This window comes from Rhipicephalus microplus, chromosome 7 (assembly GCF_043290135.1).
Source record: "Rhipicephalus microplus isolate Deutch F79 chromosome 7, USDA_Rmic, whole genome shotgun sequence".
NCBI lineage: Eukaryota > Metazoa > Arthropoda > Arachnida > Ixodida > Ixodidae > Rhipicephalus > Rhipicephalus microplus.
Window position 1 is genome coordinate 144015087 of NC_134706.1, and position 26615 is coordinate 144041701.

At 43.8% G+C, this 26615-nt stretch overlaps 1 long non-coding RNA gene across 1 annotated transcript; it reads left to right on the forward strand.

Moving 5' to 3' along the window:
• Nucleotides 1-5802: 5802 nt before the first annotated feature.
• Nucleotides 5803-23707, forward strand: LOC142767094 (uncharacterized). The gene is made up of 2 exons (XR_012884749.1): nt 5803-5979; nt 22184-23707. It is a non-coding gene; the product is annotated as an uncharacterized LOC142767094 (long non-coding RNA).
• The last annotated feature ends 2908 nt before the right edge of the window (nt 23708-26615 follow it).

Below are 26615 nucleotides of genomic sequence, written 5' to 3' on the forward strand. Positions count from 1 at the left end.
TATGAAAACCTAATAAAACTCATCTCTTTCGGAATCACACCTGTATCTGTCACACCGCTCTGTTCGCTAAACTCTTCAGGAGGTGTAGTGTCTGATCAAGACCTAATCGAACTGACAGAGAGTGCTGGTCTAGTGGCTAAGGTACTTGGCTGCTGACCCGCAGGTCGCGGGTTTGATTCCCGGCTGTGGCGGCTGCATTTCCGATAGAGACGGATATGTAGTGTACCCGTGCGCTCAGATTTGGGTTCACGTAAAAGAACACCAGGTGGTCGAAATTTCCGGAGCCCTCCACTACGGCGTCTCTAACAATCATGTGGTGTTTTCGGGACGTTAAACCCCACAAATAAATCTATCAATAATCATCATCAAGTTTCTTCTTCCTCTATCTTCATTTGCGTCAATACTTTTGTTCGCACTTTCAGTTTCGGTTTCTTACTATAATGGGCAACGTATGTCTCTTATTACCGAGCATATATTCTTAGACCTAATTTTGGACCACAAGCTAACCTTCATACCGCACATCAAGTATTTAAAAACAAAATGTTCAAAGCCATGAATGTTTTAAAAGAGTTCTCACGTACTACTGGGTAGCGACAGGCAATGTCTCATTAATCTGTACAGAAGCCCCATTTTCACCTGCTGAAATTATTGAACCGTTGTTTATCAGTCTGCGTCTCAAAGTGCTTTGAAGATGCTGGACCCCATGCATCATTCGTGTATCCGCTTTTCTACGGGTGCTTTTCGCATCAGCCCCGTAGAAAGCCTTTACATTGAGTCAAATGAGTGGTCGCTTTATCTGCACAAAACTTACATGTTCGTTGTATATTTCCTTGAGGTTAAAGCAGACAAGAAGCACCTCTCATACTCCTCTTTAATGATTTGTAGAGCTCCATTCTGTTTCAAAACAGGCCTTCGATGAGGTAGCCCTACTTAGTTCGACTGAAGTTCGCCTGATAGCTGAGGAGACTGGTGAGCCACTTGAACACAGTTTATTGGCTCCTGTAGAGTGCCCACTACCTTGGCAGTGGCAGACTATATAATGCGATGTGTCTTTCCTAGAAATTACGAAACACGCATCCATTGCCCATATCCCAACATACTTCCTGACTTCACCACGAATACACTTCCTCAGTTCTTTACAGATGCCTCTAAGGCTAACTCCTTTGTGTCCTATGCTGCTGTCAGCCCATCTTTTTCGGAAGCTGGCCCTTAGAATCCAGACACAAGAATCTTCAAAGCGCAAGTTTACGCGATATTTGTTGCTGCTAAATCCATCAAACAACTACAACTACAAAAAGTAGTAATTTATACGGTCTCACTCTGTGCGGTAATGGCTCTGCACACTCTTAAAACCAAAAACCCTGTCCTAATCTCACTTTAGTCTATTTTAGGCACACTCTACACACCCAAGCAACATATAGTAGTGTGCTTGGTGCCAAGGCACCATGAGATCCATGGCAACGTGATGGCGAATCAGCTTGTTGCATCTGTACTAAAAAGCAGGGCCATTACACCCATATCAATCCCGGCCCTTGATCATAAACCATCTTTCAAACGAAAGCTCAGGGGCAACTGGCAGAGCAAGTAGTATAGACACACACGAAACAAGCCACAAGTTATTAAGCCACACCTTGGCCATTGGTCACCAGTATCGAAATCATGTCTAACAGGTAACACTAAAAAGGCTCAGGATAGGGTACACATACACGACACACTCATTTCTATTGTCCGGTGGCGATCCATCATTGTGTGACAGATGTCGTGAAGCACTAACAGTTTTTCACTGTTTAGTTCAGTTCTTCACATTTTTACACATGCTTTTATAATCAAAACTTTTTGTCACCCATTATCACTGTACATATCACGCCACTGTCACGGTTTTATTACCTATGTTTTTTACCGCGTTAGAGCGAGGATTTTTAAGGCCCCTATACAGCCACGCACCATATCTTTGTCCACATCTAAAGTCACTGAAATGGCACTCTGTCGCCATCAATTAGCCCTTGTGCCATAAAGCACCACACATCATCATCAATACGAACGCGCCAGTGCCACTTGGAGGAGGCACTGCACGCTCATGCTGGCGAGCGCAATCTTTTACCTCTACGAAACCCCTCATGTCTGGTTTAAAATGCACGAGCATAAAATTGCCAGCTGGAACAACTTCAAGGAAGATATCAGTGACATTTTTGGAAACTCAATTGGTTGCCGAAAAGCCGCGAAGAACGAGTTATGAACTCGCGCAAGAACTGCCACCGAGCCCTAGGTAAGCTACGTTGACGAAGTCCTCGCACTATGAAGGCGCGCCGATAAAAAACATGTCCGAGCCAGAAAGCGCTGCGCATATATTCGATGGTATCACCGGTGATGCATTTAGCCTGTTGGTATTCAACAACGTGTTATCGAGTGATGTCATAAATCACAAGTACAACTGGCTCGAGTACCTCTGGCTGATGGCAGACGTAACTGTCATCAGTTCCAGTGCCTTCCAATTACCGACACGACGTCCTCGTGCCTTGGCTAATATCGTCCACCAGACATCTATGACAACTTGACGCGACCCTTCAGGCGTGAACTTGAAGTGGCCGCTCTACCTAGGGTGGTACAAACATGCCCTGACTTCTCCCATTCGGTCATCTTACCCCTAGTTCAAGCAGTCATGTGGCAGGAAATCGCCAGCTCGGGAACTCGCTCTATTTCACCACCTCCAAGTACTGACTTCCAGCCACAATCACGCCCGCACGTTCACTACCGCCTGTCTCTCCGTCAACATTCTGCTATCCGTCCACATGGCGAACACACAATGACAAGCCGATCCGCTTCTAACGTCATTGTATTCGGAACATTACTCGCCTTTGCTGAATTCGCTGGCGTCGTTCTGCACAAGCTTCCCCTCGTACCTTAATGGCGCGTCCCGCTTATCGTCTTGAGACCAGATTCAGTCATTTTGCCCATTACCGGCTACTGATCTCCAATAATCCTTCTCCATCACCCCAACGCCACCAGTATCGTTCTGCACAGTCCCGCCGACGGTCTTATCCCACTTTCTCATGACGTACCCACTCCACAAGTGTGGCGGCCCCCGGCACTGGCGCTGCCTCAATCGGACTGACTGAAAATCCTCTATTGACCGTGCAGGCTAAATGGAACCTTAGCGACGTTCAACTAGATGGTGTGCATGTTACCGTTCTTGTCGAGACCGGAGCTATACTTTTCTTTATGAGCAGTGATTCTCGCCGCAAGCTAAAAAAAGTTAACACACCTGCGACCACTGACTTCATCTTTGTCGCCGATGACAAAATAGCATATAGCGTTTTAATATGCACCACACACATTAAAACGGCTGTGCCACACACAACACATGGCTGTGCCTAGCGGCGTTTAGAGATACCCTATTCAGCGAGCTGACGTGGCCCACCGGGAACTATCTTTGTCGGCTTGCTTCAACGGGGCTTGGACTACAAGCGTCGGTGCTCGCTGGGAGCAGTTGCTGCATTTCAAGTAGCCCTCCTGGAAAGCGGTTGGCGCTCCGTCCCCTTTTCGAGTTGTCCGTATCCCTGATTGCTGTGTCGATGTCCTGCCGCTGTCGTCATCAGTGGGCTTGCTGGTGATGCGACTTTTTCTTACAGGCCCACGCACACAAGGACAACTCTTCATAGCTTGCCCCCTGCCCTGGTCACATAACGTGTCGTCGCTCTGATGCCGTTTCGATTCTTGATGATGATGATGATTATGATGATGATGATGATGATGCTTCATGGATAATTGGCCCCTACCCACTCTAGGGATCGGCCATGGGACGAGGAGATCATACATACTGAGTAAATCATCATTATTTAGTAGGAGCAAAAATTATTTTGAAATGATTTTTAATGTACCGCTAATTACAAATAATTGTAATTTTATGGCGCACTATTTTGTGTAATCTAGAGAATGTATATATATTTTGACTGGGAAGGCTGAATAAAGAATTTCTAGTAGTTGACTCACCTACCAAATCTATCCTAGTCGCATTAAACTTTCCAATAGCTTTGAAAATATTCCTGTCCGAGTGCCCCAGCGCAAGGATAGCAGAACGGCCAAAGTGATCAATGGATCACATTGCCGCAATATAATTTCGATATGTTTTCTGTGTAAAAAAAACATTGGCAGTTCAAAAAGAAGTGTTTGATAGTTTGGAGTTTGTTGCAATAGGAGCAATAGGGGAGACTTCCAAACCAGCTCTTGCGTGTGAAATTTTAGATTTGGAATTCTACAACGCATTCTGGTTATTGCAACGTCAGCTCGTCTGGCTGCATACCATTTCCTGCTAAAATAGAACTGTAGGTGCAGAAATTCCGCTGATGAATCAAGACTTGGAGTAAACACAGATAATGCATACTTTCTGAACCTTGCTGTAGCAACGAATGCCGTAAAAGGAAGAAGAGAGAAAACTGGACCTATCAGAGAATCTTTCACCAGAGAGCCGGCTAATTCATTGAGTACAATTCCTGTGTGTCTCGGCGCCCCAAATATTCGCAGGTTTCGCAAATGATGAGGAACAAGTAATCGTAATAATCTTAGAATATCCGAATTAGTTGAAGCAGTCAGTGCAAAACACAACGACATTGAATCTCTAACTATAGGCACAGAAGTATTGGTTAAAGAAATTTCACGTAGGGCTATTATAACAGCTAAGAACTCGTCCAAAAATACTTAGGATAATCAGGAAGCCTAACAGAGAACGACCACTTTAGTTGCGTAGAAAAAATACCCACCCGGCCTTTTCTCCACACTGCGAAGCATCAGTTGCTATCACAACCGTAGAATCAATTGGATTTACGTGCTCTTGAAAAATGCTATTCAGAAGATTACTAGGTAAAAAAGTTCGCATTGTTAGGAAATATATCGCCATAATACATGGCTAATTCACTGAACCTGCCACTCATAGGCACTATATCAATAAGCCTTATCTGCAATGGGTCTAACAGCTTCTGAGTAACGATGATCTGAGGTGTATGTAAGCCAGGCCATGTTTTAATAAAAAAACAGAGCTGGATCACTGATAATTACATATTCTTCTTGTCTTATCGCTGAGTCATAGGCTCTTAAGAATGTTTAAACTGTTGCTAACTTGAATCTAACAGGTAAAAAAGGAATTCCTGATTCCTTATACACAACAGAGTTTGCTACCAATTTGGCTAACCCCACGCACCAGCGAAGTAATATGCCCTCATTTAGAACTAGCGAACGTATGTTCCATGCAGGTGCGCCAGAAATTAAGGCACACCGAAACTCCAGTTGAGGACGTATGTACATCCGGTAAATCATTATTAAGGCGCCTGTCCGCATGCCCCATCGCCTGTTACTAATCCTTCTGAGTAGGCCTAACGCACGTGACGCTTCGGCCACTGCACCTTCACTATGCATCCTCCAGTGGAGCTTTCCATCATAGATGATTCCGAGGTACTTGAGTGTTTGCACTTGGGGAATATCTGCCTGGTGGAATGAGAGTGATATATCTGTTTTGTCGTGCGGGGAGACCGCTAGAGCTGCACATTTTTGTATATCAAGAGATAAACAAATGCTGTCTAGCCAAGCTTCAAAGCTAGATAAGCATCCTTGTAAACGGGTACAAAATGATTGTATGTCACCCGCAGATGCAAAGAATGCATTGTTATCCGCGTAAACATACGTGTTCTCTCTCTGATGACGAAGATGCAGGTAAGCAAGATAATAAATAGTAGCGTTGACTAAACCGCTCCTTGGGGAACACTTCGTGTCTGTCTGAATTTCTCTGTTGATATCCCACCCTGTACACAGTAAACCTCCTTGTCCAGCATGAACTTGGTCGTCCTTCCAATAAAAAAGTCAGGTAAGCCAATCCCTTGCGTGCTCCTTACCGGCTTCTTTCTTCATATGGACTCTTGTTTGTGACAGGTGGTGATCCTTCTGTCTGTGGAAACCATGTACACAAAGGATGTCCACTGAATCATTTCGGTAAATAGCAAACCCGCACTAGAAATAATTTCGTTTCCTTGGCCATTTGAAAACCGCCTATTACACTCGATGAAATCTGCTCCATAATGGGACAGCTATATGCTTTTCCATAATAGAGCACCCAGTACTCTAAATAGTTCAACACTTTTTTCTATACACACAGAAACACTTGGACGCTGGTAAAAATAGTAAATACTCCGAACATTATGTGATTTGCAGCGCGACGCTGCTGTATACCAGTTGATTTAGTTTTTTTAGTAAGCACCCTTCATTGGAAATAATCTCTGTCATTTAATTAATGTTCAGGTATGGCAGGCTCGACTAAACTCTAAAAAATATCGAGTAAAAAGGGTGTCTTTTCGTCCCACAACAATACTCGTCACCAGGCTTGCGTGCGCTTCCTTTCTTGAAAACTCGGCGCTGGCCACTTTCTTATCGAGAATGAAATGTAACCCCGATAATGGGCACGTTGATCGTGACCGCAATGTACAAGGCGCGGGGTGATTGCGCAGTGATGGGACGCAAAATAGATGACGATTATTGTTGTGGGACAAAAAGACACCCTTTTTACTCGCTCTTTTTTTAGAGTGCACTACTGGCAAGCTATTGCGCTACGTGCGCATGTTTGAAACCTCTAGTAGGAGGCAAGGTGTTGCACACTAAAGATTATCTGCATTGTCGCTACTTCCCAAGACAAAATCAGAGAAATGTTACCCAAGTGGTGCAGTTACACAAGGTGGTGGGCGGTTCATTGAACAGGAATAACTGCATGAATGAATGTCGGGTGCAAACGCCCGCCGAGAAAAGTACCAATGCGGAAGGTATCCACTCACCGGTCATTACATGTTTCATGGCCTATAGGTGGCGGTTAGCCTTTTACAACAAGGTGTTCAAGTCAATTACTGTAATGAGTCATGCTTTTACGGCAAGCAGAACTTGCTAGCACTGGCGAATTTTGTAACCTCTTGGTGACAATTCGTGACACGATGAAAATAATGAACTCCATATCTATCGGAGCTGTGTTTGCTTATGTACCTTGAAGTCTTTTTATGAAGTTAGGTCAACAGTAGATGTGATTTTTTTGAAAAGGCGTTTTATGCATGGTGAAATTTAAAAGAATTTCAAAGGTATAAGCAAGAACTGAAAAAAAGAACACGTCAGGCCTGCGCGAACAGCGCAGCATAATTTTTTTTCAAGTTGGAAAGCACTGACTAAGGCATTATTCGTCATTATTCGAAGAAGTGAAGTACCAGTTATATGTATACGCATATATAAGGCATTAGGTGCACACATTTGATGCGGTGGCTGCTGATGGTGCAGAATTTAGGCTGAGCTTCCTATGATTGGTTCGGAGTATTTGAAGACCCACACGTTATGTAGTTCATAGGGTTTGGCGCCTGGAAACCAAATTTGGATTGTGTGACGCCTGGTGGTTATTTTACTATTCTACCGTGCTATAATACACATAATACTGCCTTTCTTTCACGATAAAACGCTTCCATGGCGTCTTTTAGCAGGGAAGTTTCGAGCACCTGCATAACTACAAGGCAAATTACTGAGTTTCCACGCCAATGACTGAGGTTTGAGCCCTGCCCCACCGCGGTGGTCTAGTGGCTAAGGTACTCACCTGCTGACCCACATATCGCGGGATTGAATCGCGGCTGCGGCAGCTGAATTTCCAATGGAGGCGAAAATGTTGTATGCCCGTGTGCTCAGATTTAGGTGCACGCTAAATACCCCAGGTGTTCGAAATTTTTGGAGCCCTCCACTACGACATCTCACATAATTATATGGTGGTTTCGGGACGTTAAACCTAACTTATCTATCTATTTACTCGGGGGCATCTTCGGCTTCCAAAGCACATGGTGTTGAATTTACAGTCCTGAGTTGAGTGATTCGGAAAGGGTAATTGTAGGAGCAAGGCTTCTAGGCAGTGCCGCCCAGTCCCTGCCCTTAGATCTATCTAGGCTATCAGGAACGGTAGAGGTTCAGGGTCCCACAATTTTTCGTAACAGCTGCAATGACAAGGTGAGCTATATTGGGCAGAGAAGAATTTCTCAAATGAACAATAACTGCGACAATACTGAATTCACCTGCTCTCCTTGAATGAGGATTCAACACAAGAGATAACGGAAATTGACGAGATCATCGGCTCATACAGCAAGCAAGCATAGGGTATTGAAGCACGTGTACTTGATTACCCTTCAATAACATTTGTTTTCAGTATAGTTACTAGTAATGGGTACTATATGGTGTTCACGCTGAAGTTGCGCAGCTTACGGAAGAACAGCTCACAATGAAGCCTACGTATTTTAACTATACTTGATTTTAGTACTTACTTCACTTCTGTCACTCAAAGGCTTTTATCTCAATTTAATTCATTTTTTCGCGTACGAGTGAAGTATAGCATCAATCATTGATGCTCGGTATTGTCAGTTATATATTGCAAGTGAGTGCCACAGAAATTTATGGCACATATAATTTATGGCATTATATTTCGTGCACATATAATGTCACATACAGTAAAATTCTGTGCAATTTATTTGTGTGTAAGTGATGTTTCTTCAACATATTTATTATGGTTATATGAATTTGCTGTGGCGTTCGTCGTTATTTGTTCATGTTTCATTTGTGTTCTAAGCTAGTAATGCTATATTAATACAGGCGTTATTCTTTTGTATTGTTACTATTTCTGTTTATTGCCTAGTGCTATACAATATTTTATTTGACGTAACACTTTTCTTCCAACTTTTTATGCTCGTTTGTTTCATTTTATCTCAATTTTTTTCTTGTGCAGTTGAGGGGCTACAAATATGTTTAACCCTATGTATAAATAATTATGATATTCTATTTGAATTGTTTTACTTGTTGGTTTGCTCTCCATTGCGCGGAACTGCTTGTCGTTACTGCCCTGTACAATTTAGTACAGTCTGGTCGTTGGGTCTGGTCAAGCTACTGATGTAGCTTTCAAGCCAACGGAACCACCCAGCATGTATAACCTGAAAAAAATAAAATAGAATTGAGTGGAGTTGAACTATCTCATACTTTAATCAGAACTAACTTGAAAGAAATCCAGAAAAATTGCAGGGGATGATGTGTGAAGCATTTACGATGCCTGTATATAAAGAAAGTAAAGCGGACGAAAATATATCTTTCCTCTGAAAGGGTTCTAACCTCCGACCTTCAAATAGTTCAACCAATGTTCTACCAACAGAGCTACTGCTGCTGTAATCCTTCTTTGCACTTTATGTGGTATATATGTGCATTCAAACCTAGGAATCTCAGTACCTCTAAAGCAGTGACGGTGATAGTGAAACACGTTTTTCACCTGCTGCCATTCCCTAGCGTTTTTCAGCGGCCGCTATACTTTATTTGGTTTTCTGTTAGTGCGTTTCCTACTGGCCATTTACCTAACGGTAGAGCTATCGCCACGTGTACGTGGTAGCCGGGGCCATACAAAATTTGAAAGCAGTGCAGAGCAAGTTTCAGGTAATTAAAAACAGGAGTGTGGCGTTGTGGTCGCATCAATAACGTAGACGCAGGATGACCGAAAAATCGCAGCTTTTACAGTGATGTTATGGAAAATAAAAGCATGGTATACTGAATAATTAAAAAATAAAAGTAGATCAATTGACAAGATGAATTTTTATTATAATATTAACACTTTCAACGCTTAATATTTCGCCCAACTGGATAATTTCGCCAGTCATGAGAAATTCAATTCAGCTTTAACTGCAATATCTGTGGCATATTATGTCCCGAAATCAAAAAATGACTATTTGGCCAGCTGTATTGACCAGCTCTCAAACCACAGAGCATCTGCTTTTCCGTAAAGTGTATTGAAATAGCACGGTAGACTGGCTTCTAGAATTTCGCCCCCACCGGAACGCGACCATGACTGCTCTCATTGAACCCGTGACCATCGGATCACAAGCGAACCACCGTTGCCATAGCACCGCGACGGACCTGCAGCAAACCTGTTCCCACGCCGCATAAATTCTGGCGAGCGGGCGTGTTCTGTGGGTTTTCTTTGTAGTTAACGCTCATTAGCAGTAAGTGTTAAAACATCATTATATTTAGGTGCACTCTTAGAAAATGTCTCATCGGGAGTGCTCGAAAGATATAAATCTACAACTTTCTAATGAGAATTTTCCCCGCTTTTGTTGTTTTAGGACACCGCTATTCAACCTTATCTAAATAAACAGTTTGCCTAATCCTTAAAGCCTTAAAGTTTCAACGGGAAACAAACTTGGGGTCGACAATTATTCTAGTCCCATGGGAGAACAACTCCAGTGCGTTACACGCCACAAAACAGTACAGGCATTTTTGCTGGTCACAAGCCTGAACAAAACATACTAAATAGTGTAGTGCGTTTGTGTGACGGTATTTGTCTTGTGTTTATGCCCGTATATTTTGGAGTCATTAAACGGTATTTGGATAAGCATGTCCAGAGAAAATCCAGGCGAACTTCACCTGCTCTTCAATAAAATGCTAGTTCTTTCCCTATATAAACCCAAAAAAGTGGTGTGACTTACATGCTATAATAAGCAAAGTGCATTATTTTCATGTTTGCATCGGCATTGCGTGCATCGGCGTATTTTTAAGACACTGCCAATAGTTATGCGGAACGACCTGTATGCTGTATAGGCCATGTGAAAAATACAGTTCATCACGGTGCAAAAATTTTTGTATCGTTTAGTTTGGAAATTCAGCTTTTAAAATCAACGTGTCTTAACGTTGAAGTGATGACATTTGCGGCCGTTGAATTGGCATATGCTCGAAGCGTATGCCGTAACGTAGGTAATGTACGTCAGGTCGTTTACGCCGTCGAAGAGGTGTGCCCATGGTCCTTTGGCATAAACGGCCACATCCTCCCCACCATGAGTAGCACTCCATAAATAATACGTTTATTGCTGGACGAAATCGTTTCCCGCTGCGTGGAAATACGCGACAGTAAGGTCATGTGATGTGTGGTGCGCGTTCAAAGTGCGCGCCTTCGAAAAGTGCGCGTCACGGAAAAAAAAAAAAACAAAAGGAGAAATACCAGAGTGCACGTGCGGGGCTGCTTAAACAAGAATGACGACGTTAAAGAGCGTCGAGCACGAGGATGCGTGGCAGGACGTGAAGTAAACAAAAGGTAAAACATCCAATGGGCAGCGAACACGGAGATTTCAAGGCCCAATGGCTTGACACCACGAGACAGCAGTATCTCCAATGAGAACGAGACAAGTGGGCCAGAGCTGAAGCAGGAGCCTGAGCAGACCAGAGCAAGGGGAGTTCGAAGAAGACGGGGCAAGCGGAAGGTCGTCACCGGACCGGGCGCTGAAGATGGGCCGTCGGGCGTAGGACCCGAGCCTGCAGGTCTTCAACCGGCCGGGGCCTCCTGCCGTCGTGTCCCCGCTCCAAAGGACCGTGGCCATCCGGTCCTGAACTCCTTTCCAGGGCCTGCGGACTTTGGTTCCGGCAGGCGAGCTACAGCCGTCGGGCTCCGGGCCCGAGCTGTGCGCCCAGCTGCTTGACTAGGTCGACCCTGGTTCTCTGACGCGTCACCACCAGCCTGCGTTCTCTCGTCACAGACGGGTCCACACTCCTAAAGCCAGAGCCACCACGTTCCGGCCTGGTTTCTCGACGTGTCGTCAGCAGCCAGCGTTCCTTCATCCCCGTCCTGCCCGCGTCCTGAAGCCGGAATCACCGCGTTCCGGTTTGCTCATCGTCGGCGGAATTCAGCGTGTGGGTGAGACCGAACAGATATCTTGCGCTACTCCCATCACTCAGCCCCTTTCGAACGTTAGGTTTAGTTACTGACTTTGAACGTTCTTGTTGGGTGTTTACAGATGTGTTTCGTCATGTCCAGTCAACTGTTTATTAAGTGTTTTGTTTTGTGAGGAATCTTTGTCTTTTTACTTTTCAATTAAACTTTTTGTGTGTTTCTTGGAAACCGAACGGCTTTGTCCTTATTAACAAAACTCTCTGAGGCTCAGCCCGGGAGAAAAACAAATCAGCAACAAGAACCATGCATCACAAATTGGCGTCCGCTGCGACAGGACAAAGTCGTTTGTTTTTCCAGTAGATTTTTTGACGCGGTTAACACGATGACGAACACGTGGGAGTTAATTGAGTTGGCGGATAAAATGGGACTGACGGGAGCGGAGTTTAGAGTATGGTACGAGGAGCGGATGGAGAGGGAGCGTGAGCAACGGGCTGCGATATGTGACGCTAAAAAGCAGCAGATTGCATTGCAAACACACGCTAAGAGAGAGGAGTTCGAGCGAGAAACACGGGCTAGGAGAGAGAAGCTCGAGCGAGAGACACGCGCTAAGAAGGAGCAGCTTGAGCTAGAAATGCGTGAAAAGAAAAGGCTGCTCGAGATAGAGATGCGCGAAAAGAAGAGACTGTTGGAACTAGAATATGAGGATTTGCAGCAGTGGCTTGAGAGGGAAAACGCTGAATATACGTGGTCTGAGAGCCAGAGTAGTCAACCAGTGGATGAGGTGTGCTCTGAAAGCAGTTACATCGGGAGCGATTTGAATTTACGTGAGACTGACCCTGTACCTCGTCATGACCTTTCGCTAGAGAAAGAAACTCTGAAAGAGTATGACAGGGAGGTAAACAGTCAAAAGACTAGGAGACTCGATAAGCTTATTGAAGCGCAGGAATGCTTCGTGAGCATGGAACAAGAACGTTCCATTCAGAGTAAAGGGTATTTTGAAACCTGTGAGAGGTCAAGCGCACTTTATTCAGAGGTAGGATTGCCTCTGAATAGCTCCGCTGAAGGAGCAATAAAAGGTCTCCTAGGTAATGCCGGCGAATGCCATAATGAAAGCTCTGATGTAGCAGCTACCTATTGTTTTGGGCCACTGGAGATAGCAACAGACGCTACGGACATGGTTTTTCACCATGATTATAACTTGCCCATACAGAGAGATGGCTTGTGTTCTCGGGAAATTGTAGATGATGCTTTTAGAAGAATATTGGAGCAAAATGCAAAAGCACTTGTTGAAGAACAGAGAGTAGAGTTGCAATGTAGGTCAGCTATATGTGACAATGAGGGTAATCACGATGACCCAGGCAGAAGGGTTGAAAGTATTGATGAACAAGCAATACAGAAAGCTGAAGGGATGGAAAGTGAACCAGAAGGCAGTAATGGTCCAGCAGGTTATTGTACGAGGAAGGACGCCGACTGGTGCTCTTTGGCATCTTCGGTTGAAGAGGTCGCTTCTGTTAAGATGTCTCAACGATTAGCGGCTTACGAGCTCAAGCAAGGCGTTCGTGGGAAGGATGAAATGATTCAGGCGTGGTTGTACTGGTGCGCCTGGAGGCAACGCCTCCGACTGGCATACAGACATTCCAGCGTGTATGCTTGTGATTTCGAGGTTGGGAACCTGGTGATACACAGCTTTAGGTTCATACGAGCTTACGGTCGAGAATTCTTCCACTGGCTTCCGATTCCTTACTCTTGTCAAATGGTTAGAGCAGTTAAACGTCTTGTACGGGACGCTATAACTTAAGCGTCAAATTCGATTTCCCGCTGGTTTCTTTTGGATCTTGCTTGCGGATCATGGAAGGGTGTTGCTTGTAAATATTTGAAGAAGTTACATGCAATGTAACATTAACATGATGTATAGTTTTTGAGATGATAGGGTATATATGATAAAAAAAGGGGTGGTGTACTACTAATTTGGGGATTTTCACAATCCGCTAGATGTGTCCATACTTTTTCTCACTTCTTGCGTATTTTTGAGGTTAGTGAATGTGGACCTTTGGGCAATGCAGTGAATCTAAAGTTTAAGTGTGGACATTTGGACGATGTAGCGAACTGTAGCCCGGTGATGTGTTGAACTGTGTGGCGGACATATGTGGTTTAATTGTGACGTAGTGCAGAACGCGCACTCATCGGCAGTTTTTTTTTTTTTAAAAAAAAAAAAAAACTTGAATGAAAGGGGGGCGTATGTGATGTGTGGTGCGCGTTCAAAGTGCGCGCCTTCGAAAAGTGCGCGTCACGGAAAAAAAAAAACAAAAGGAGAAATACCAGAGTGCACGTGCGGGGCTGCTTAAACAAGAATGACGACGTTAAAGAGCGTCGAGCACGAGGATGCGTGGCAGGACGTGAAGTAAACAAAAGGTAAAACATCCAATGGGCAGCGAACACGGAGATTTCAAGGCCCAATGGCTTGACACCACGAGACAGCAGTATCTCCAATGAGAACGAGACAAGTGGGCCAGAGCTGAAGCAGGAGCCTGAGCAGACCAGAGCAAGGGGAGTTCGAAGAAGACGGGGCAAGCGGAAGGTCGTCACCGGACCGGGCGCTGAAGATGGGCCGTCGGGCGTAGGACCCGAGCCTGCAGGTCTTCAACCGGCCGGGGCCTCCTGCCGTCGTGTCCCCGCTCCAAAGGACCGTGGCCATCCGGTCCTGAACTCCTTTCCAGGGCCTGCGGACTTTGGTTCCGGCAGGCGAGCTACAGCCGTCGGGCTCCGGGCCCGAGCTGTGCGCCCAGCTGCTTGACTAGGTCGACCCTGGTTCTCTGACGCGTCACCACCAGCCTGCGTTCTCTCGTCACAGACGGGTCCACACTCCTAAAGCCAGAGCCACCACGTTCCGGCCTGGTTTCTCGACGTGTCGTCAGCAGCCAGCGTTCCTTCATCCCCGTCCTGCCCGCGTCCTGAAGCCGGAATCACCGCGTTCCGGTTTGCTCATCGTCGGCGGAATTCAGCGTGTGGGTGAGACCGAACAGATATCTTGCGCTACTCCCATCACTCAGCCCCTTTCGAACGTTAGGTTTAGTTACTGACTTTGAACGTTCTTGTTGGGTGTTTACAGATGTGTTTCGTCATGTCCAGTCAACTGTTTATTAAGTGTTTTGTTTTGTGAGGAATCTTTGTCTTTTTACTTTTCAATTAAACTTTTTGTGTGTTTCTTGGAAACCGAACGGCTTTGTCCTTATTAACAAAACTCTCTGAGGCTCAGCCCGGGAGAAAAACAAATCAGCAACAAGAACCCGCATCACAGGTCAGCAGTGCGTTAGCACTTAGCGGCCCTTAAATCATTTAGGCTCAGATTCACAAACCGACTTTAACTTTATCTCATACTTTACTTAGGTTTGGTACTCTGTTATTAATTATTTATACAAGCACCTCATGGGTTCCACGAGGGAAAATTCAGTGAGGGAGAATTAGGACAATTGTTCTTTTGTTTTACAAACATCGATGATGAGAAATGCAAAGTAAACATCGTGCCTGTATACGTACGAGCGTCTGAAGGACACACGAATGGTAACAGTGTTAAAGGAAATTACAAAACAGGTTTTTAAACATTGTCTTACCATGTTTATGAAACAAACTAAAGGGAAAAACTTGATATAGAAAATGTCAGGTAATTATGAGTTTGGAAATGCTTATGGGCCTGTGTTCAAGTATGAGTGTGCGGCATACGTCGGTAAATTTGCTCATGAGTTGACTCACTCGGACTCACTCTAGTTCTGAGTCCGTCTCAGAATTAGTGCGCGTGAGTAATATTTTGGTGAGTTCGAGTGAGTACGTTTGAAATAAAAGGCTTTCGTGAATAGAAGTCTTTTTACTAATGTTGTTCGCGCTGCCTTCAATAGTACGACGCAGGTCGTACTAAGCTATTTAGGCAACAGAGACTGGCATAAAGCGGAAACAGCAAAATGCATTGTTGTCGACGCCGGATTATTGATTGTACGCACTACTGTCAATAATCACATGTGGTTTTCGTAAATGGCTTACATGTCTTTTCTTCCGTAATATTTTCACGTTCACTGTAGCCTGGTCCAACTACATAGGACAGTACAGTGTATGTGATTCTAAGCTCTCTCTATACTGTTGTGTTTCCAGCCATTCCTGGAAGAAGAAGGAGAAAAAACCATCTTAAATTGGTGCAGCAATCAATCAGAATTTTATCTGCTGCTTTACTACAACATTTGGCTGAACTGTACAGAGCAATATGGGTTTAAAAGTATGTGCTCTAACGAAGCCCCACGATTGACTCATCAGTCTTTTCAAGATGGCTAAAGCAACAATGTCCGATACGCTGACAATAATCGTTATGGCAGTGTCGGTAATATTATTACTACATTACGGGTACTGATAGGCACACATATGATGTCGTTAAACTTTATGTTACCTGACAAGTTTGGAAGCAAGCGAAGAGTCCCACTATTGATTATCGTTATTGTGGGGATACTTTTTTACTGCCTATTTGTGAATTTGAATAATTGCTCCTTCTAGCACAGGGTTTCAGAGTCGCCTATTCCACCGCTTGCGTGCGGGAGCGGTGCCGGCACGTGCGTTTCGGCAGTGCGGGAAGCGCGTGAAACGGCCCTAAACTCTCGCCTCTGGGTAGCTCGTTTTCTGTTTAGACATTGGGTTTGCAGGCGAGAGCACCTTCATATTCGTTTTTATCCAAGGCAGAAAGAGAATATGGGGCCTGGAACGTGCATCGTTTTCTTCATCAGCGTCATCGGGCGTCGACACCATCGGTGTTACCTTTTCCGTGCAAGTGCACGTTCACGTTTCTTTTCATACATATTCAGCATTTTGAGCATGATGGTCACCGTATGCATGAGCCCACTTACTCTTCATCATCATCAGTCTCCTCATCATCGTCACAACGGACGAGCTTAAACTCCTAGGTGCTTCGAACCTGATACCATCGGACCCTGAATACTTACTCATTTTACGTGATAGCTGTTACGGACGCTGGCGGACAACTACACCATAAAAAGTGGCTGTAGCTGTTATCTCACAAAATGTCTTGTTGTAAAACGTAATGATACAACCCGTTATGCACTGTTAAGATGCTTATTCTAAGTGTGACGCATATCTTGGCGTACTGCAAGCACATACAGCGTATCCATCCAAAATTTATTTTAGCTCGACGACTACAACACGACGACAGCAGCGCAGCGACAAAAACACGCAAACATTTAGCCACAATGCTTTTGCAAAAGAAATGAATTTGCCCAATCTTTTTGGAATAGAAATGTAAGCCATTTCAAATTTTTCAGCTGATAAAATACGCTCGTACTCATAGAATGCTAATACTTTCCTGTAATTCTGTCACCACAAACATGCACAACAACACATGAAATTAGCTGCGAAACGTATTATCAGGGTGTTGCACAGAATTTAGTCTTATTATAAGTCTTAGTTATACTTCGAATGAGGCAGACAATGTTATGGCATTTTTTTTACACAAATTAAGGTATAGGATGTCTTATCCCTCTAGCATAGCGTTGAAAGTTATTTTAAAACAGTGTACTAACCGAAGCATTTCCTCAACGCCCTTGACCATTTGTGTAAATACTCTTCTTCCATGACTTCCTTGAATGGTATTATCACCTTGTTGTTCAACTGTTTCTTTTTTTTAAAGCTATAACCCCTCTGTCTTCTAGCAAAGAACTTGTGTAAAAACGCTTTGCAACCTTGTTTCATTCTGTTATTTAGTGTGTTTCATGCATGCCCACCCTGCTTGGACTTTTTGTCTGCTGTATTCTATAAATAAATAAATAATAAATAATAATTGCTCACCTTCGACAAGAAGTACAAAACCTTCGGGTGCTTTCGAAAGTATTTCCAAAGCAACTTTTACCATCTCCGTCAGATTTGGCTTTGTTGTGTTGGGTTCAGAGTGGTTGAGTCAGTACGGCATTTGCTCATTATCGAGTAGGCCTGAAATGAATATGTAAGTTAGGTTGTCGTTTGTAAATAGCTGGGTAAATATTTGACAGAGGGCCAAGAAAGTAGTAGTGATGCGAAGAGAAGGAGCAAAAAGAGTTCTCTGCGCTAGGGCGGGCATCGTTAATGTAACCAGCATTGCTCGCTGGTCCTCCTTGTTTCGAGTCAGCACATTGAGTAAGGTAGCTGGCCCCATTCGCCAAAGTACCGAAGCAAACTTCCTCGATTCTGAAACATGTTACGTCATCATGCAGTGTTGAGATTACAAACCGACTTATCATGTACCGTAGGAGGAGGAGGATTGAAAGAGGAAGGACAAGGAGGTTAGCCAGTTTTGTAGAGCTAGTGCAATAAGTACTGTCTCATGTTTGTGCTGCAAAACATGGCTTTTCATGTCTAGAGCGCTGGGGATCACGTAAATTTATATCGTTTATCATTTAGCCTGCCAGCTACAGAGAGGAAAACAAAGGCGCAATAATCCCCGCACAAGTGGACAAGCGTTTGGCTGTGCTAGTACCACACCTTCTGGAAATCGGCCCATGTAACACGGCCTCGTGAACGTAACCTTTGTTTTGGAAATGGCGAATATTAATTTTTTAATACTTGGTTTTTTGCCGAACGCAATTTAAATGTCACCTTACTTAAATTATAAGCAACACATTGAGTTTGAAGCCCTTCCTAGCTGGTGCATAATACATAGACAAGCTTTGTGCTTCTTTTTATCTTGACCGTACTTCTGTCTGTCCGTGCGTCCAGATGAATAAGCACACGGACGGGCGGATGCTTCACACCACTCATCATCACACTCGTTAGACATGCTGTGATTTTTTAGGGGCGAAGCTCTTTAAGAACTCACGATGTCCGCCGTCTCCCGTCTGTCCGTCACGCGTCTTTATCTGTCTGACATTTCTGAACCATTTTGCTTGTAACCTTCAAATTATAAGCAAGAGAGGGCCCTATTGTTAATTGTAGATGTGAAGGCGCTGCTGCAAACGATATATATATATATATATATATAACCACGTTTCATACCACACATTCTCTTCTTTCATAAGAACGAAGACGATCGCAGGAAAGCCTGATGTGCTGAGTATATCCGGCGACGTCATCGGAAAGCTACCGCGGAGACAAAAGAAAAGGAAGCGGATGCAAAGTGGCGACGGTGACAACAAAGTTATACACCACAGACTAGGGCTAAGGAAGCAAAGGCTAAGCGGGGAAAACACCAAGCTGACGCGCAGTTGAGACAAATTGAAGCGGATGCAAGGTGGCAATACCGACAGGAAAATTCTACACCAGAGACGATAGCTAATGAAGCTGTTATTATGAAGTCAAAGCGTATCCCGGAACTCTGAACCTCATATCAGCTATGAAGAGAAATTACCGCTATATCACAATTGGTCTCAGCGCTATCTGTTTGAATAAAAAATATATAAGTATCACAACCGCAATCAGTCTCAGTACTATCTCAACTTTATTCAAAATAATCACCTCCGAAAGCTTCGCCCCATAAATATCATCAAGCAGCTTGAAATACAGTGTTTTTTTTAACTTGAATGCTTCTTTATCAGCGCAGCTCAAGCATTTATAGTCAACGAAGAGAAGAATGCTGTGTGTATAGGATCGCAAGACTATTTGTGACAAAAAGTCTCGCGTGGCTACGAACGTAAAATATGATTTCCATGACATTCCATCCTAGAAACATTTCAAAGAAATGTCAAAGAAACATGCAAATAAAGAGACATACTTATTCTATTTAAATGCCTTCGTAAACATTTCACCAGTGTTATCAGCCTTGTTCTATAATTAATTGTGAGAATTAACGTCCAAAAACCATCATATGATTATGAGAGACGCCATAGTGGGGAGCTTCGAAAATTTTGACCACTTCGGGTTCTTTAACGTGCGCCCACATCTGAGCGCACGGGACTAAAGCATTTTCGCCTCCATTGTATATGCAGCCGCCGCAGCCGGGATTCGATCCCATGACCTGCAGGGAAGCAGCAGAGGACCTCATCTACTAGACCACCGCGGTGGGGCATCAGCCTTGTTCTCAAACCTATTGTCGTCTTGTATTTTTCCCAAAGAGTGGAGAATAGTTACAATAATCGCAATATTTATATCAGCTTACCGCTTCGCTCCCCTTCACTGTCAACCCTCCTATCTCTATTAGCCAATGTACACTTCTTGAGCACGTCATATATACTCATATATTAAATTATATGCAATAGCATGACTTTATTTTAGAATATTAGCGCGAATTTCGCAAGGGTTTTTATACAATACTTAATTCGTCAGAAAATAACGATTTATTTTCAGCTGTTTACACAGACATTTAAGCGGAAGCCTCCTTTATCGTTTATTCAAAGCTCTTTTAGCGTTCCTCATCACATGCTTCTAGTCAAACTAGCCCACCTCAATTTTATTTTAGCGTTGTGTGTTTAGAAAAAGCGGTTAACGAGTTAGAGTACTAGGTACTTTACTATGGGAGAGCTGTGTGCTGTCCCTGCCTCTTTTAACGACATGTGTATTTAGAAAAAGGGGTTAACGATTTCGCGTACTTGATACTCTCTTATGGGAGAGCACAGAGCCGTCCCGTGGGTCTCACAGCAGCATTTGCAACTGGTTATATGACGTGAATGAGACATAAAGTAGGATTAACGACTTACTGTAATATAGACAATACGCCTGTGCTAAGGGCTCTTACTTTTTTGTATTCCCGAAACTTTTTGAGTCGCCCAAGGCAGAATATTTGGTTCCCTAATTTCGTCATTTTTTTTAAAGATCGGGGAGTAATGTGTTTTCTCTCAAATTAGATACTTTGCATATGGTTGCTTTTCATATAGCGAATCGGTAATGATGCCGACTGCCTTGACCTTTGCAGTGACTTTGTTGAAGTGACAGATGCGTGCTTCTCATAACTGCTGTCCCTAATTGCAAAGCTAATGCCGCTCGCTAAGTCATTCCAGTCACTTCTAACAACCTACCTAATAATAATGCTATCCTTGAACTTACATCAAAGGAGAGCTTTCATGGTGTTGATTTGCATGACGATAGTAATAGCGCGAGAACAGAACGACGACACAGAGACAAGAACGACATGAAGGACACGTGTCTATGTGTCGTCGTTCTGTTCTCGCGATATAGCTATCTTCATGTATTAACAACTAGCCCAAGCTTCAACACTAAGTTGATTTGCAGTCTAGTTTTCCTTCCCATTACAATATAACACCTTGTTCACTTCAGCTAACCGCGACGGTCTCCTTAAGCCAAGCGTGAAACATGCACGACCTACCTAAAATTCGCTTGCATAACACTCATCTGACAGAAAGTTGAATATGCCTTTGCATATAAGATTCTGATCTAGAATATGTCATCAACATCATCGAATCGTTCAAAACCCGTGCTGTTGACTTCATCGGTTCCACTTACTGTACCAGCAATATAAGAAGCTGATTGATTGATTGATTGATTTGTGAGGTTTAACGTCCCAAAACCACTATATGATTATGAGAGACGCCGTAGTGGAGGGCTCCGGAAATTACGACCACCTGGAGTTTTTTAACGTGCACCCAAATCTGAGCACACGGGCCTACAACAAGCAATATAACAAGCCGGATTGAAACCAGTCTCAAACGGACGACTCTGTTCGCCTAGCCTTATTTCGTAAACTGTACGACCGTTGCTCGCTTTATAATTACCTGCTTCATTCGCTCTCTACAGCCTTCCCACGCCATGGCCATGATAACAAAGTAGCACGCATCACTTCTGGCTCACATATTTCATCTAAATTATTTATTCTTCAAGCAGCATTTTAATAAAATATCCTTGCTTCATGCATAAGAAATAAAACTAATTTAAATATTTGAGCTTTGGTACGCGAAAAATTTTACTTACTCTTATATCACTACCTCTTTCGGTGTATAAGCAATAACAATCTTCACATTAGAGTGAGTTTAAAGAAGTGGTCACACCAAACTTAGAGGCTATCCTAAGCCTGTTGTTAGTTTCCTCTGTATGCAAGAACTCTCCACACGACGAGTCGTACACAAAAAACGCGTAGAATAAATTTTAATTCACTTCTAGAAGTGTAGCGGAATGCTCACCCTCGCGATCTAGGCAAATCGCTTGTAAAGCAACAATGACGTTTCAAAATAGAAGAAGCAATGACAGTTGTCATGATGTCACACCAGATTTGTAGTGACGTGAGTGACCTCCGCCATACCCGAAATGCATTTTGTAATCAAGGAGAGAGTAGCATGCCTGCTGTTACGAGTTTTCTGGCGTCCCTTGCAGAGACACCTTGCGTGTCCATCCAGAACTCAGTTTGTTTTTGAAAAGACATTCGACACGTAGTTCAGAGGCACTGTGCGCCTTCAACAGAGGGGCTGTGTCATCCTCTATCAGCATCTCGGCGCTTATAAAAGGCTGGCACATCGAGCGTTGGGCTGCTTCCTCGTCCTCGTTCTGTACACACGTTGTAAATATCAACGCTTTGTTTCCTTCTAGCTGCCTTTTGCCTTGCCACTGCCTCGATGCTACTGCAGCTGGCCTTGAAGACTGTCAGCGCGCTTGTTTTGCTGGCGCTTGGTGGGTGTGGCACATGCATATGAGAGCAGACGAAACTCAACACGATGTGCATGACAGCCTTGTGTGCTCACGTGACCCATCCAGCTATGGAACAACGTCACTGCTCAATGGGTGACGAGTAAAAGAGCGAGAATGGTGGGATGCACCGTCTGCTACCGGCCTCCGGTTCGAGAAGAGTAGACAACGGCCAACCGCTTCGCCGCAAGCCTCAGATTATTCGGAATTCGCGGCGCGTGGCCGCCAATTTATCTTCGTCCTGATGAACCATGGTCAGTTGTTCACCCGTTGGCTGCTCCAACTCGAGCGTGAAAGGCAAACGCAGGTAGAATTCCTATGAAACGAAGAAAAAAAATGAGGTGTGCCGTGGCTGTGAAGAGAGCCACAGCGACAGGTAGCCTTTGAGTACGGATTGTTGAAGGCAGAGTGTGCGAAAACCATTTTATAACAGGTACATGGGTATTTCAGCTACAAAAGCTTACACATGAATATGGTGCGAATATTATATTGAGAAATAAATTGTCGCTCAGGTGCGCCTACAGAAATATATGGCGACGCGCGGGCGAAATCTACCTGCCATAGGAGATGAGCCCCGGCCATTGTACACATATACATGACAAAAAACGCGAAAGCTTCACACAAGAATAAGTCCACATGAAGCGCTGGACGAGTCTATTTGTGTTTATCTTGGTCAAACTGCGCCAGGCTGGCACCCAAAGGAAGAAGTGCGTTAAACAACCGCAGGGTTTCGATTATTAGGCGCCTTCTGTCTGACTGCATTGTTTATGTGCCGCCGTGCTGTGCAGCTTTACCAAGGTCAGCGTTCAAATAAGCATCTGGTTTTGACTAAGAAATGCACCTTATAGCGCGATGAAGCATAGAAAAAAAATGCCTTAACGTGCTCGATAAGTGTTGCCCTTCATGCCGATCGACTGACGAGTTCGGCCATAGCAGCAATCCCGAAATGAACTCTTAGCACAATGCTAGTCATCCCCATCCCTTGAAACCTTTAAGATGGTGACTTTTTTTCTACAGTACCATATCATACAATAAAAACTGTTTTGCGTATCATCTGATCTGCTAGCCAAACTGACAGAACCCCTGAGCAGCACAAAAGCATTGCACATTCCTTTAGTGCGGAAACAAAATTTCCGGACCGTTCATGGTTTTCGCAGCTTGTCATCGTAACAGTCACGGTTGGCAAAAAAAAAAAAACTACTTCTAAAGCACCGACATTGCATAGCGAGGTTCTTTTTTCAACAGAGCAATACAAAAATGCGCGCGTGCGGCTGCTGACTTGTTTGATGCGTCGAACGGGAAGCCGTCGTGTCTTACGGTTTCCTGCGACTGCCCATTTTACCGGTCACCGCTTCGGCACCGCAAAACCGAAACCGAAAATAATCCACAAAAAGAGCAATAATAAATTATTTAGCAAAACCACACAAATATTGGCGTGTGTCTTATGCTTACTGGAGCTGAAGGAAACACAACAAAGAACACGCATGCCATAAACTTGGTGGCACCACCCCTCTAATGCAATGCTGCATCTACCTATTTCTACTACACCTATACAGGGCGTCTCACATAAATTAAGCTAGTGTTTAAAAACATGTTGAAACACCTAATTACGACGTGACCAAATGCATGTTACTCATTGTTGCCTGGAGTTACTCAAACTAATTTTGTGTTCACAAATATTGTTTATTAAGATAGGTTAAATTAACTACTATTTTCTCATGAAACAAAAATAGATGAAAAATGCAATCAAAAAGTTGTAGATTAGTTTCCAAAATGTCCGATTAGGCAGTTTAAACTTTATATCTGTTAGATATTAGTGTTTTTCTGCAAACTGCAAACGTCCGCAAAATATAAAAATATATACCACGTGACAAACCCACTCGTGCGTCAGTGCGCTCGATTATCCTAATACTCTCTAACTTTCCGCGTACGAATGACACGCTTACTTCGCACCGGCTCATGACAGCGATACGCTGTCATAGTGGTAATTGTTTTTGCGGCTGATAGCAAGACATGTTCATGGTAAAGCCACCACCATCGAAGCAGCCGTGCTAACACAGTTATATGGGACAAATGCTATGGCCGTCCGTCCATGGAACGTTGTGGAGCACTGGAACCATTGCGCGCACTGGCGCATGAGCGGGTTTGTCACGGGGTGTCGTTTGTATTTTGCGGGCATTTGTAATCAGCAGAAAAACACTAATACCTAACAGGTGTGAAGTTCAAATTTGTCTAGTAGGACGTTTTGCAAACCAATATACAACTTTCGTAATGAAAATTTTTATCTATCAACCTTTCTTGTAAGGTTCTTTATTTAAACACATCTAATCAAGCAATATTTGAAAACACAAAAAATATTTTAACTCCAGGTGACGGTGAGAAGCATGCATTTGGTCACGTTGCGATTACTTGCTGCAGCAAATTTTAAACTCTGGCTAAACTTACGTGGGACACCCTGTACATGTTGTAATTACAATGAATGTCTGAGCTTCATACTTGCGTTTTAATTCATAATACTTCTATACTTGTGTATAAATTCAATTTTTCGAATGAGTTCTTTTTTCTAACATAATGGGCAGTGGTGTTTTGCGCAATGGCATCAATTTTTTTTGTTTACTTCTTTTTCTTGTCTATCGATTGTTCTCGCCACCCCTCTTCCTGGTAAACGGTCTGAGCGGTATAGCGATTACAATTGCAAAAATAAATAAATAATTTACTCTGTTTAGGCACACCAACATCAAAGTATTGTCTATGCGTACAATTTTGTGTAAAATGCACCCACCTAACAAGTAATCAGTGGAGTTAGTTTAAACCGCTAAAAACTGGGATCTGTCCTAAACATAACGAGCATGAGTATTATTCTTCATTGCTTGCCAGACTTAGAGTGTTATTCTTCATTGTTTGCAGACTTATATCAAGTTGAGCCCATAGATTCTGGCACCTTTCTGGCATTCTTCATTATATTCCGTAGAAATGAAGAATGCCTTTCTTCCTGCTCCAAAGATGACCTGGAAGAGAAACGTAAAAACGTCACAGTCGATGAAGGGGTAAACAGGGCCCAGAAGCGTTAGTAATGTGAGCACCATTCATTAGTAATTGTGTAATTGAAGTGGAATGTTATTGCGCTGTTGTCGTGTGGTAGTGATAATCAGCGCCAGTGGTGGTGCGTGGGTCGTACCTTAATAGCGTAGGCAATATAAGCGGCAAATTAAAAAGTCACAGCTTTGCCCCAAAGGCGAAGCAATGAGCGCGATAGCAACGTATTGGAAGGTCACGCACAAAATAGAAAGCAGATCGAAACGTGCCCAGCTTTTCTCACACACAAACGATGTAGAAAACGTGCTCACATGTACAGATTCACGCAAATAAGTGTCTCAGTTGTTATTTTTCTGTGTATGAAAAGTGCGCGCGTTTCGCCAACGGAGGGTGCACTGAATGCAGTGACCTTTGTGCGCCCTGTAACTAGAGCAGAATCATTTCAGGTAGAGCCCTAGGCCAGCCAAGATATACGATCCTCCCCTCTCCCAACCGCAAAATAACGGCGCGCGAGAGAGTTTCGCGCTCCTCCTTTAAGTGCAGCAAAGTTCGCGTGAGATATTAAAGCGCGCGCAACCGCGCGATGTGGCGAGTGCTCAAGCCAGTGCGCACTCATTGCGCCGTCTTGCTGGTAATGCTGAAAACACAATCATTCCCTCCGAGAAGCCCGTGAGCAGTGGTAAGTGATAGACATAAAAAGCTTGCCGTTTGAAGGATGACGGACGTGCTCCTCGGTGGCTCAGTGGTTAACGCCTCGCACTCACGATTAAGAGGACCTAAATTCGAATCCGCTCAACGGAGCCTTCTCCTGGGTTATCTTCCTTTCTTGCATTTCTATATACATAGACACGTACACATATACGATGAGTGACGCGGACGTCGACGCTGACGCCAGCGAGAAAATCCAGCTAGAATGTCTATGTAGGCACTATCGCAGTAAAAAAAAAAAACGTCAACGTTGTTAACACGTGATAATTGCCACAACGTGTTGGCTCGAACGAACAATTTTTTATAGAAGTAAAGACATGATTTTACGGCTTAGCAGAAGATTTATTTTTTTCACTTCCTTGGCGGTCAGTGTATTTATTTCCTTTACATATAGGTTTGACAGTCAGCCACAAAACACGTATATTTTACTTTAGTTTATATACAAAGTTATCGTCACTCAGAATCTTCAAGATCACACAGGAAGGAACAAGCTGAGGAGAGGATGGTACGTCACATTTCATCAAGCCAGCAGTAGGGAATAGTAGAGCACTCCTCTCAATTGTGGGTGCGCTACGGCGGCTCGTGCATGCGC